Consider the following 14168-nt stretch of genomic DNA (forward strand, 5'->3'; position numbering starts at 1 on the left):
TCAACAGAAGTAAATCCTGTCCTCCAAGTACTTCACCAGTGTCTGCTCCCACTTAGTGCATCTCAGTTGCTCCAAGTGCTCAAATCTAAGTGCAAATTTTAAAATAAAAATATTTAAATTAATATATTTTTAAATTTATAGATATTTTAATGCTAATACTATAAATCACTATTTGTAATGCCAGTAGTGTGCATTAGAGAACTGTGAAATTCCAGATATGGAAAATCAGGAGCTTCCTAGGCAAATGAAAGGTAATTGGAGCTGGGCCATGTTATGCAAAATAGGTATCATATTAGGTAGATCTGCACTTGCTTCCTCTGTTGGGTCATTTTTGGGTCCCTTTTTTGTTGTTTTCCTCATCAGAGAACTTTCCTAGGCATGTTTACCCGGCCAAACCATTCCACCACCCTGATGGGGCTGTGTCAGCTGCTCTGGCTACAGCTCAAGTTGTTCTCAGTGACTGTAAAAGCACTAGCAGGGCCAGTTTATCCCTTCTTGCCTCTGGCTCCATACTGTTTTGGGACTTGGGACAAATAATTTTGCTTTTAAGTAGTTTTACTGTCTTTGTATCATCTCCTTGTCTAATTGTTTCTCCAGTGCCTGTCATGCTGTTTTCATCAGAAGGATGTCTCTTCCAGCAAGACTAGCCTTTGGGCTCCTAATTTTTTAAGTCTGGTATCTATCAGCACTCCATCCATTCAAATTCATTGTGATTTCCCTGCAAGTTTTCTTTTTCCCCCCTTTTCCTCATTTTCTTTTTTCTCTCAGTTATTCCTATGCAAACACACGTTTTGGTTTGTTACACATTCCATGTCACGGCACCTTAAGCTTCCTAAATTAAACTGCTATTTCCAAGCAGCAAACTCCATGGTACTGCCCTCACCCAGACACTCAGGTTGGCAGTGATCTCTCCTGCACTCTTTTTAAACTTATTGCAGTCCAGGCTTCTCTGGTAAAGCCTGAAAAGGGACTAGTGTTGGCAAGGGCTTTGTTGGGGTGTGCTGTAGGAGAAGGGAATACAGGTAATCTCACCTCTGATAGGTAACAGCTGTGTTAATTACCCAATGCAGCCTCGCTCCTGATGAGTCACAGGTGCTTCCATTAAAGATCAGTGTGATAAAAGGGAATGGGTCAGCTGCTGAGGGGACATTCGTGGAGGAGGAACCTTGAGGAAGAAGAGGAGCATGAAGAAGGAGGATCCTGAGGAGAGAGAATCCCTGCTGTGAGGTCAGTCTGGGTGCGCAGTCAGAGCCTGTTGTTGGAACCTGCAGTCACAGTCTGGCTGGGTAAAAGCCTGCAGTCAGAATCTGCAAACTGATCCCTGCAGTCACAGTCTGGCTGGGTAAAAGCCTGCAGTCAGAATCTGCAAACTGATCCCTGCAGTCACAGTCTGGCTGGGTAAAAGCTGCAGTCAGAGTCTGCAAACTGATCCCTGCAGTCAGAGGCTGCAGGGGAAACCTCCAGCAGGAGCTTGCTGCAGCCAGGGTCAGTGAATGGTTGGGGTCAGGATAACTGAATTGTAACGAGGAATAAACCAGGACCCTTTCCATGCTGTGATAAACAAGAAGCCTATCCCTGCTCATTTCTATCCTCAAACAAGAGGGCTGCTGCAACAGTGTGCAGCTGTGGGAAAATGTTATGTGACTACGCAGGGCTCTGACCTAGTTATGTAATTTTTAGTGCTATCTTCTTATGGAAACACAGAATTTTTAACTGCACTTTGGCGAAAAGCTACTTTGTGCTCGATATATCTTCTTACCCCTTTGTAACTTGCTGTCAAAATAAGTACGAGGACTATTGGGCAGTCGATTTTCAGAGAATGCTGCATAAAACTGTTTTATATAGCAAAAGAAGAGCTAACCCCAGATTTTGCTCATCCCACCATTCTGCCCAAATGCTCATTATCAGACTTTTTCAACTATGCCAAAAACCATCCTGTGTGTGAAGAGTCATTTCTGAAAAATCAGGATATCACAATTTACCTGTCAGGGCTAAATGAGGGGGTTTAATGAATTCCAACACAAAAATTCCTGGGGTGGTTGTACTAACAGCAAGTTGCTTTAAAAGGACTGTTTTCCTCTACAGGGATTTCAGTAAAGAGACAATGTTTATTTTTTCAGTGGAAAATTGATTGTAACTAAGAGGATACTTGGCTTGAAAGTGGGGAATTATCATATCATATGATTAAATGAAAGCTTACCTTGTTATAAGGTAACTAGACATATCCCAATAGAATTGAGACAATGTTTGATTAAGCCAGATTTTCCTACTTTAAATTCAAGGAACAAATTAAAGAATAATTGAGATCCTTTTCAGATCTTTTATAAGCTGAATATATAAAGCTGCAGCTCCAGGTGGCAAAGCAATTAGCTGATGAATAAAATCAACCACACTGTCATTCGTCAGATGTTTAAATTCTATAAGCCAGATAAATTAATGTGTTCCTTAAGCCAAATAAACGGTCACGCTCTTCATGTTACCACTGAGTTCCCCTGGGAATGGGCTTGGGAACACGTTGATAGAAAATCTAGGAACTGTCTCATCAGAAGGGCCATAATTAAATTGCCTGGTTTTGCATGTCTGAAATAGATGTTCCCTTTCATTGAAAAGATGACTGTAATGATGTTCTGTGCTTTATCAAACGGGAGGAGGAGAGTGGAAGGATAAGAATTTGAATCTGAAGGTTCGTGCTTATCTTGCTGGAGATGAGATTTTGGCCTGTGAGGAGCTGGTTAAGGACTGGGAAGGGCACAGTCTGTAGCACAGTTTCATTTGCTTGTGCTCAGTTTGGCTTTCAAATTAACATTGGGGCAACTGAATGAGACCAGTTAATCTAAGAGGGCCCATTTGTCTATCAGCAGCCGAGCTGGTGGAACTGTGTTTTTTAACATCAGCCTTTCTGTGGTTGAGTTCAGAATGTGGGATTGTACTGTAAAAGCCTTTCCCCATGTGCTGAGGGGTCAGTCTGAAGTGGTTACGTGGCTGCTCGGACTGTTTGATAGTCAGTGTCCAGCCAACAGAGGCATAGCCTGAGCCCAGTTTAAAGTCTGTAGTACTTTAAATTAAAAAGCCGTCAGGCAGGAATCGCCTCTTTCTCTCTAGAACTGCTGTCATAGATGATTTTGCAAGCACTAACTCTGCAGCTTTGGTAAAAGGAAGGGGGTAGGCTATACTGTGTATGACGAGCTCATAGAGAAAAGGCAAACTCCTGACTATTTTGGTGCTTGTCTCCTTCGTTACAAACCTTGGGTGGGTTCTTCAGGTGATTAGAATCACTGGATGAGTGAGAGTTGGGTCAAGGCAGTCTTGCGCTGCAGAATTATCCACCTTTAGTGAAATGCTGCTCCTCAGAGAGATAACTCGGTGTCTGTGACAGTGTCAGGACACTTGATACCTGGTTTGAGACATGAACTGGTGTTTGGGGGTGTATGTGTGCTTTCCCTGCCTATTTTATAACCTGCCCACTGGCTTATAGCTAACAGCAAGTGCTGCTGTTCCTTAAAACTCTTCCTTATTCTCTTCTTAAGAAAAAAAAATAAAATCTGTAAAAAAAGTTACTTTGAAATGGAATGTATATTCTAATCTACTTGAATTCTTCTCAAGCTGTGCTTTTATGTAACCTGAGTTCGTTTTCGGGTGCTTCTGATTTTCAGACATTTAGAAACAAGGAATAATGGAAGAGTTATTCTCTGCCTAGGATTTAGGAAAACCTGGAAATGCACCACTGAGTGCATAACTGCATGATAAAGCAGCTGTCACAAATAACTTGAGGCAGAATGGGTGGCTGTTTGAAGGCCATTGAGGCCCAGCAGTGGAAACAGATAGGAACTGACTCAGATTTGATCTTTCATACCTGTTTGATGGATTCTGGTTCTTTAAGATCGAGTAAAGATCATCAATCCACATTTGAAATTGTATTTTTTTTTTTTTAACTTCTATTTAAACATCTAGTACTCCAGGCAACTAAAAGCATCTGTGGGAGGTATTTATTTTGAGAGTAGTGAGATGTTGGCAATCAGTGTGGAACAGCAAGTGTTGACAGACTTTATTTATGGGTGCATTTCACAGAAATTTGGTAGAAATTTCAGTGAACTTGTCAGTTCAGCATCTGTTTTGTGCAGCTCAGAGTGACACTCAAGTCTCAGAACTTGTAGGGGAAACATTTATGCCCTGTGACAGGGAGATTAAAACCGCTTGGGCTGGTTGGCAAAAGGAGTGATAAGCAGAAAATCCTGCAGAAAATCTCTTGATGCAGAGATTACTTGAGTAGTCTGCTTTCTTTTGGGGCATTTTATAAAGAAACATTTATTCTGAGGCCTTATGCACACAATTCTTTATACCCACTGGGGTTTGCTGTTCAGACTTTGTTGTGTACCAGAAGTCTTTCTATTGAAATGACTTTCTGGAGGGATAGTTCAGTTTCTACTTTTTTTTTTTTTTTTTTTTTTTTTTTTTTTTTTTTTTTTTTTTTTTTTTTTTTGTGCTTTTCTTTTCCTCTTTTTTTTTCCTGGGACTTCTTTAGTAAGACTAAAAGGGAAGATGAAGTTGGTTATTCGAGCAACATGCATTCATTTGACTTTCTGATCAACTGAGAAAGCAGGAAAAGCTCTCAAATCAAGCCATTTCTGGTGCTCAGCCCACAGGAGTGAGTGTCCTGGGGAAACAATTTTACTAGCCTGCCCACAGCATCTGAAAAAACGAAACAAGAGACTTCTTGTGATATAGAAGCTCTGAAGAATGGGGTCTTCCAAGTGCTCTGTCATTGTGGCAGCAGTTTAATGTTGTCCTGTGCTCACCAGGAGGGAGCTGAGGGTTTATAATGCCAATGATGTGGTTAGATGTTGATGTCTGAAAATAGAACTGACTGACCGGCATTTTTTCCATAAATAAACACCCAGTAGGGGATTTCAGTGACCAAGAGATGTATCATGATAAAGGTTCCTGACCAGGAAACAGTTCTGTAGAGAAGAGCAGCAAGAAACTCCATCTAGCAATGAACAATGAGTCAGTGACATCGGAGGGAGCTGTTACTCTACTTAATTTTCACACGCCTGTCAGTTTTACCTGTATCCTGAAGACAGCAATGGCCATTATAGCCCTGCTGCTTCAGCCCTCATCTCTTTGAAGTCAAGGGATCTGCTCAGAGGCTTTGGGTTCTGCTCATGCTGAATGTTTATAGGTGCTGGATAGTTCAGCTCCTGAACTGCGGTGCTACGATTAGACCTGGGCATCAGTGTGAATCAGTCTGTGCCCCAGAACCTGAAGTACTTAGAAAGTGAAGGGAAAAATGGTGTGATGACTCAGTTTCCCAAGAGGAAATGGGGAAGGGGAGGCACAGAGCAGCCTGCTTTCTGAGTGTCCTGCCCCTATTGCAATTTCACCAACTAAAAATGCATCCAAAGCGTCGATCTGTATTGAGCATTCCCAACAGCGTGTACCTGGGACTGATGTTCGTATTATTTTATGAATAGTGACATGAGCTTGACTAGCTTTTGAATGCAAAGCTGCAGTCTGGTTTCTAGTTTTGCCATCTAGGGTAAGCTAAAAGCATTTATTGTGAATAATGGTAGCCACAGAGGAAGGCTTCTACCAAGTACGTCTGTTTATATTCATTTTGGGTTGTATGTGAAAGATGTTGTCTTACATGCAGGTTTTAAAGGAAATTTTTGGTGGGAACCTTAGCTATGCTTGCAAGTAGATACGAAAAACAGAAAACATGATCATCATCTCAGCATAGATAATCGCTGCAAAGAACAAATCTGTGGTTTTAAAATTGGCACAAATATGAAAACATTTGGCCAAATGTAAACAATCCCCTCTCACAGGACTTACTTAATTCAAGATAAAGCATAAAAGAATTTTCCTCTCATCACAGGAGAGCAGTTACACAAAAAAAGATGGCTTTGAATTTCTTGTTCATATCAAGTGAGTAGAAAAATCTTTGTTTCCTCAGTGTAGCTGGGTACAGTTATGGATTTGTGGGTTTGAGGGGAAAATGGGTGACAGCCCCCATATTAGTATTTATTCATTTTTCACATCTGTTCTCAGTCAGATGAGTGATATTTATTAAAAAATATTTTCGAGGCATGCCTAACTCAAATCTTCTGACTTCTTGCATACGTATTAGTTGAGATAATGCTCTTGTTTAAAAGTAGTTTGCTGAATCTGAACTTTGCTGTCTTTCCAAAGAGGGCTGGAAATGGAGAATCCAGTTTGTCCACTTACTCTGTTAAGGAGCTGTGAAATGTTTTGGTGCTGCTATAAAATTTGACTTTACAGGTTGATGACCTGTTTAGAGGTTTGCAGGACTCACTTGACTTTCCCTTAAAGATATGCAAAACTAAGTAACTATAAAAGTTTATATGGTGTGTTCCTGTACTTTCCTCTTCATTTGCCTCCCATGTCCATCACAATCTCTGTAATATTCAGTTATCTATGAAGGAAATTACAAATGTTTGGCTCGCATGCAATTTAAAGTCGCACATAGCCAAAATCTGTTTTCCTTCCCCCAAATGAATAACCCAAAGACTGAAGTGTTTTCCCACACTTTGCAAAAATGCGTATTTTAAGCAATATTTTGATGACGTTTTTGAGGCCAATTTAAGCCCTAAATGAAGGCACTTTTTTTTTTCCTAGTATTCTGCTACTGGAAAACAATTTAACAGAAGCTGCAGTGCAGCTGTTACCAACGGAGTATTAAGAAATTGCAGGAAAATGGGGCCCTGTGTTATCATATTAATAATATATTAGCATGAATGTGTATATCCTACAGGACAGAGCAATGTACAACGTGAGTGGAGGTAACAAATGGCGTTGCTGTTGGATGAGGAATCGCAGCTCACAAGCAGCCAAGCAAAGCAGGAACCTCAGGGTGCCCCTCTGTGCTTCTTTACTGTCTTCTGAGAGGCAAAGCAGCAAATGGTTTATATCCATCTTTGTGTTGTGTGCTGTTTTTATATGTATTCCATGATTACAGGCTACCTGTGTGCCACAGGAATGATGCAGGAGGCTGCAGCCCTGATAGATTGGGTTACGTGGTGTTACGAACATATTGTTTAGGGGACCCTTTCCTTTACTGCCCCCAATATTTTGCCTGTTGCATCCAGGGGCAGCGTTCCACAGCTGGTGGGTTGTGGGTTAGGCACAGCTCCCTTTTACCTCTGCTTCTGCACAGCCCACTTTGTGTCCTTGCTTTCAGGAAGAATACCATGGCAAGTTCGGTAGAAAAACATCCGTCCAATGAAGCCTAAATTTCTTTAGCATGGCTTTTCGGGAGGTTATTAATTATGGGTAAATTTGAGAGACATAAAAATAGTTTTAAACTATTTTTAGGCATTTCAAGCAGTTCCTACATTGACTAGCCTTGCTGTTGTGTTGTTTTTTTCTTTTTAAAGGCAAAGAGCTCCAATATGGAGATTTAATAAGTCTGGAATAGCTAGTTATGACAATTTTGGCACTGGGAAGAAAGGAGTCACTTCAGAAATTCTGATTTATGTGATCTCTGTCACAGCTACTCCACATCATCATTTTTCTATCAGAGGCTGATGAAGGCTTGATTTCTTTCCTGTGGGTTTTGCTCCTGGAGTTGGAACGACCTGCTTCCTTAAGGTGCTGCCCACAAAGGAAGGTGCAAGTGTTTCTCTTGATGAAAAATGTGCACAAGCCTTTTGGGATTGGCAGCTTGAGAGATTTGTGTGCTCATCCAAGAGGTCTGAAAGGCGCATGGAGATGTCCTGCAGTTAAATGCTGGCTTTTGTGGGTTTGGCAGTGCTGTGCCAAGGGTTGCTGAGTATTCCAGTTGACTGCTTCCCGAAGCTAGTACAGCTCTAGGTTTGTTCTCTGCTTGCCGCTGGCTTTTGCAGATGCAAAACGACGCAAAAACGCTTCCTTGCAATCTGGTGGAAGGTTTGGTGACAGTGTACCGGAGGGGAATGAAGAGATGTAGCTGTTTCTATGTGCTTTGTGGGCACTTTGCACTTAAAAGGAAAATGTCTCTTCTCCAGCTCTGTGCCAGCCAGCGCACAGCTGAACCTGGGGAGGAGAGCAGCTGGGTTGTCCCACCAGGACATGTTGCCTTCTGGTGGCTTTGCACCTCTCCCTGCTGCCCTGATTTCCCGTTCCACTCCTTGTTGTGTCAATGCGAGGCCCTGGGCATCAGGACTGAGGAGAAGCAGTCTCCAAATGATGAGTGCGTGCAGCTCCCATATAAACATCCTCCTTATCCTACTCACTAAAATGTGTAACAAATAATCTGTGCTGGCAGTGGGATTAACACATTTGACCCTTAATGGCTCTGAAGGAATAATTGTGATGTCTCGGGTCAATAACTGTGTGAACTAAGGAGGATTTGCTTGATGCACCATAACATCTTCTTCAGAGCTGTTCATCCCCTTTTGAGGGTCTATGAACCATTGGAACTCTTAAGTCTGTGTTCATTATGCTCTGCTCTCTGTGTGCATGTGGTTAAGGCCTGGTACATGCTAAAAGGAAACTTTCCAGAATGCTGACAGATCCTCTGATTCCCTTCTAAGGTACCACATTTCTGTCTGATTCACAAATATCGTTTTTAATTGAAATGAGGCTTGCCAGCAGTCTGAGATGATACAGTAACAGTCTCTGGGATAGCTGTTGCCTCCACAATCCAACAGGAATTTCTGTTCCTTCTTGTCTTCATGCTGAACTTGTCTGCTCTGTTTATGTGAGCTGTCAGTCTGCTGGTTTTCCATAGAAAGGGAAATGGGGGAGTTGGGGAGAATTGGCTTTTGGGATTTCTTTGAGCTTTCTTCCATAAGGCTTGTTTCTAGATGGAGTTATTTCTTTTAGGTGTCTTTCACTTCCCACCTCTCCTGTCCACATGTCCCCCAGATAAGGGTAAATAGCTTTTGAGTTTGGCTTTGAGGAAGGCAAGCCTTTCTGATTAAACAGGGTCAAAAAATACTTTTACTCTGAAAAGTAACAGCTGTTTTCACCGTCTCTTTGCAGGTATAGTTTGGGTATGAAGGAACAACTTGGATCAATGGGAAAAAATCCACCAAATTAATGTAAAATTATCTGTGTAATAATCAAAGGAAAATGCCATCTCTTTGCAGGAAATTGTCTTAATACATATTTGAAGAACAATTCTAGTCAGCATACAATTATTGTTCAGGTCATTTTTCTGTTGTGGTTGGTGTTAATGGTTCAGACTCCAGAATACCTGTAACACCTGTCACCTCATTTGATGTAACTGTGTATTATGAATTAAATACTTTGCAAATGAAGGACCTGATCCTGGCAATGCTTTCTGCTGGGTGGTATTTGGTCATCGATAGCATTTGACTTCTCAGATGTCTCAGGAGAGGAATATTTGCGCTTTTACTAGAAGTATTTGCTGCACTTGGGATTGAATCCTTGCAGGAATCATTCCCGCTGTCTGATATGCAAGAATAGCAGCCAAAGGGGCAACAGTGCCTGACAGAGACCAACGTCACCACCATTCCTGTGCAGGGCCAGGAGTTGGGCTTTGGTGATACTCAGGATATTTTATGGTTCTATGTCTCTGGGTGCTGATATGCAGCATTTCTCTGAGAAACTGGTCACTGCAGCCCCTGTGATGTGGGTCTGTGTATCTGTTCTGTGGGTGAAGCAGCTCAGACCTCTGATTTCAGTGTCTGAGGAGATCTTCTCAGCAGGTGCGGAGCTCTTCCTTTACTTTTGGGTGTGAAACGTTTAGCCACGTGCTAATAACCAGGAGTTGAGCTACTCAAAGGAACTGTGTACTGGCATTAATGTTACTTAAAAAACCCAGAAACGCCCTGCTTGAAATTTGCCACTGTAATTTTTATTTTGTCAGGTGTCAATGCATAGTGCCACTAAGAAACATGTGAAGGGCCTGATATATAGGAGCAGGGGATGAGGAGTTTCTCTGTTGAATGGAGTAATTTCAGTCTGTTTTCCTCAGAAACCACACGGGAGCAGTGTGGTCCAGCCTTTGAGAAAGGAACTGCTAGTCTTTCCTCCGGTGACTGAACCGATCTGTCAGAGGATGTCTCAGTCTGAGATACAAGAACGCAGAACTGATGACAAGTAAAATATTTCACAGAATATCCATCTTTCACTTTGCAAATACTCCTTTGTGAGAAATCAGATTGTCAGTAAGGGCTACTCAGAATACTTACTACATTGAATGAAATAAAGAATAAAGGCTGTGTTTTGTGCTGTTGCAGTCAGTGATTGGATAACACGAAGTAAAAAAGAAGAAAAAAAAAATCCTACAGTTTTGATGAGTCCATTAGCCATAATGATCTCATAAATGGGAGCTACCAATATTCCATTTCATATTTCTGACAAGATGTAGTTACCAGGAAAAGAAAAATAAATACCTTGGGAAAATACTTCAGGAGCCTTTTGGGTGAAGGCATAGGTGCAAATGTTTAAATGTTACAGGTTTTGTGTGTAAGTATAATTTTGAAATTACCTGAGAATCCCTGTGCGGATTTTTGCATGAAGATTAACAACTTTGCACGTTAAAGGTGTGCGCTGGATCCTTTCTGAAAGATCAGGCAGGTGTAAGTACAGCACAGAGGAAAAGGTCTTTGTAGCGTCTGGTACTCCAAGGAGAAGAGAAGCAAAAGGTTGCTGTTGCTTTTAGTCCCATCATATGGGGGTCATAGGATGGGAGCACCAGAATGTGCTCTAGGGAGAGACTCCATTGCTCCATCCAGAAGCAGTGGTTGTTTGCCTGAGGCTTGTTACAGAGAATGAAAAGTCTCTCCTATCCAGCCAGCCCTGGGGCTAATCCTTTTCTGTCTCTCTAGGTGTTGGTCTAGAGAGACTCAGCGCTCAAACTCCTGGCAACACCTACAAAGAACTTTCAGAGGAAGCCAGCCTATAAACCAGAAATGAAGTGTAGAAAAGAGTGTTGCTGCTGTTCTCTCCCCAGGTCGGGGGAAGACAGGTGAGAGCAGTGGTCAAAGATGGCTTTCAGTGGAAGAGCTTGGCCCCAAATGTCAGGCCTGTGGTGGTGTGGAGACATTCACCTGTTTAGAGCTTTGGGGAACATTGTGGAGAGGGTTGTGCAGGCATCAAACTTGATTTCTGACGAGATGAAATCTCAGAGGCTGCGGATGAGTTTCCGTTTTTATGCTCAGACTGTTTTATCTTGTTCCTCAAAGCCTGGAGCAACAGCATGGAGTGCCTGGGGGGCATCAGCACTGTCACAGCACTGTCAGCTCCCCAGGGGAGGGGATTGTCCAGCTCTGCTCTGCACTGGGGCAGCCTCACCTCGAGTCCTGGGGGCGGATTTGGGCACCCCAATATAATAAAGATATAAAGCTGTTAGTGACAGCCCAAAGGAGAGATATGAAGATGGTGAAGGGCCTGGAGGGGAAGCTGTGTGAGGGGTGGCTGAGGTCATTTGGTGTGTTCAGCATGGAGAAGAGGAGACTGAGGGGAAAACTCCCTGCAGTTACAACTTCCTCGTGAAGTGAAGAGGAGGGGCAGGCACTGATCTCTTTTCTTTAATTAGTGATGACCACTAATAGGACCCCAGGGAACAGAATGGAACAGAATTAAACAGAGTTAGAGGAGGGTTGGGTTGAATATTACAAAAAGTTTCTTCATCCAGAGTGTGGTTGGGCACCAAAGAGGTGCCCTAAGGAAGTGATCACAGCACTGAGCCTGCCTGGGTTCAAGAAGTGTGTCAAGAATTTGGACAATGCTCTTGTGCACAGGGTGTGACTCTTGGGGCTGTCCTGTGATGTGCAGGAGTTGGATGGATGATCCCGATGGGTCATTTCTAACTGGGGATATTCTATAGTTATATGAGTGAAGTTCATGTTTAGCTCTAATCTGTGCCTCATCTGATTCACCTGATCCCAAGAGCTTGGCAAATACCAGAACTGACACAACTGAGCACTTCATTCGTGCAGTATTTGCTTCCTCCCAAAAGCAGTGGACAAGGTCAATGATTCTTTACTGACATGAGTGATTTTGTTTCAATGGTCCTTAGTCCCTCTTTGTTTATGTGTAGAAAAGACCTCCTATTGTTTAGATATGACTGCTAAGGTCAGTTTTTAGGTTGGTTGTGTTTAGCTAATGATAAAAAGGGCTGAGAAATCCGATCTCTGGTCTTTTACATAAAGCCCCAGTTCTTAGAGTCAAGTACTGAGCTGTTTTGTTTTGGATAGACCCTTTATTCCAAAAAAGGGTGAAGATTTAGGCTTCCATTGATTTAGGGGTGAGGTGCAGAAAACTTGAAGAAAAGTAACGGTTTACTAGTAAGCATTAAAAATGGGAAGCAAGTCAAGAACTGTCAGTCCTCTTAGAACCTGACTCCCTCCAGGATAATATTGCAAACATCATGTCCTCTGACCACAGCATTAAATAACCCTTGTCAAAGCACAATTCAGCAGTTTCACTGGGGGGCAAGTTAAATTCTGACAGGCAAAGTACATTAGGGAGTCTGCCGTATCTCTTCCCATTTCTAAAACTTGGAAGAAATGCCAATGTACTTCTGAAACAAGAAACCAGATACAATCACTGTGCTTGCAAAAGTAGAAATGGTGGCAATGCAGAAGAGTTACAATGTTGGAAGTTCTCAATCAGGAGATTCTGGGCAGATTTCTAAATCAGAAGATGAAGAATCCAGCATTCTACTGATGTAGGAGAATCTTTAAAGAATGTGGCTCTGGGATATCCCGGTGCTGGCCCTGCTCAGAAGAGGTTGTGAGCAAAAGCCTGTCTTGAAGGGGGATCCTGTGATCAATATTTGGAATACCAGCTTGCAATAACTATAGTTGTGTTACTCAGGAGTGCTACCTGGAAGAGGGCTTCAGCTTGCCTGTAATCTTGGCCATTTTTTCTCAGGTTCTCGTGAAGTTTTGCCAACACCTCCCTGCTTGCCTTTTTTTTTGTTTGTTTGTTTGTTTTGTTTTTGTTTTGTTATTAATTTCAAAGTCCACCTCTGGCAAAACAGCAATCCCAGCAGTCTGACACTTAAAGAAAGCAGTGCAAGTTGCATTATGTTGACTAGGTTTTGCTGCTGGAAAGGTATTCTGTGGTTCAAAAGCACCCTGATAGTTTGACTCTAATTACAAACAGAGCAGACTCTCAAAGCATATAATGAGATCACTGGCAGGCAGCAAGAGTTTCTTCAAGGAAAGGAGCCTTTATCATTTCAAAAGCACAATATTCTCTTAAGAACGATAAAAAAAAAGATATGATCAATGAGACTACACAGGAGATATGATGTTTCATTAAATGTAGATTACAGTGATCTTTGTCACCTTACTTTTAAAAAGCAAGGCAGAGAATCAGCACACAGTAATTTAATAGAGTGAAATCCTTACTGTGTGACCTCATCCTCTCATTTTTGGGGTAAAGCTCAAGTTAGTGGGGCAGATACTTGAGTGGGACCATACTGTCCTTCCACTCTAATTTCCAAGTATTGCATCAATGTCAAGTGCAAAGCAACTTGTCCAGGATTAGCGAGATCTCCATTAATATCCTTCCATACAAAAATATCTCCGTCAAGTTTTAATTAAATGTAAACCTGATAGGTAATTTATTAACAATATGGAAGATGTGCAAAACACGTGACTTGTTATTTTAAGGGTTGCCTCTTCTCTTTGGAACTGGCATAAATCCACCGAAAGTCAATGGAAGTATCTAGATTTACACCAGCTGAAAGGATCTGTTCTCAATTTTACTCACAGCTTTTACGGCTTTTTTTTTTTTTTTTTTCCCCAGAATGGAAGCAAATGTTGAAAAAATGATATACTGCAGTGTTATTAGGCTGTGCTTATATCTCAGTCAGCATCAAGAAAATAGCTGCATAACCACTCATTATGCAGGTGGGACAAACAAAGGTGTGGAGGGAGAAGGTGTCCCTGTGCAGTTCGTGAGTTCTGTGACTCCGGAGTCTCGGTGCGTGGCTGGATATGACACTTTGAGCACGATGCACAGGCTGATCAGCGTATGGCCCACACAGCCCCCTGAGCAGGGGGTCTGGGGTGTGTTCCTGTGGGATCCCTCGTGGACACTGGGAGAGCTGAAGGCGAGGGAGATCAATCCAGCTGAGTCTGCTGGCGGAAAAGGCGTTTGGAGCCGTGAAGCTGCTCCAGAAGCAGAGGCAAAGACACTGGGTGCTAATGGTGCGTTTTGAGCTTCAAAGGTTGTGGGAGAAGGGG

At 42.3% G+C, this 14168-nt stretch overlaps 1 long non-coding RNA gene across 3 annotated transcripts in view; it reads left to right on the forward strand.

Moving 5' to 3' along the window:
- Window positions 1-1144: 1144 nt before the first annotated feature.
- The window catches only part of LOC120751225 (uncharacterized), a 96734-nt gene continuing 83710 nt past the window's right edge, over window positions 1145-14168 (forward strand). For 2 of the 3 annotated variants that reach the window (XR_005700321.2, XR_005700323.2), the window contains exon 1: window positions 1155-1227. This is a non-coding gene — a long non-coding RNA (uncharacterized LOC120751225). Of the gene's footprint in view, window positions 1228-14168 lie in introns of all 3 variants that reach the window. The other variant, XR_005700322.2, reaches the window with a different exon arrangement.

Source organism: Hirundo rustica, chromosome 3 (genome assembly GCF_015227805.2).
Source record: "Hirundo rustica isolate bHirRus1 chromosome 3, bHirRus1.pri.v3, whole genome shotgun sequence".
Classification (NCBI taxonomy): domain Eukaryota; kingdom Metazoa; phylum Chordata; class Aves; order Passeriformes; family Hirundinidae; genus Hirundo; species Hirundo rustica.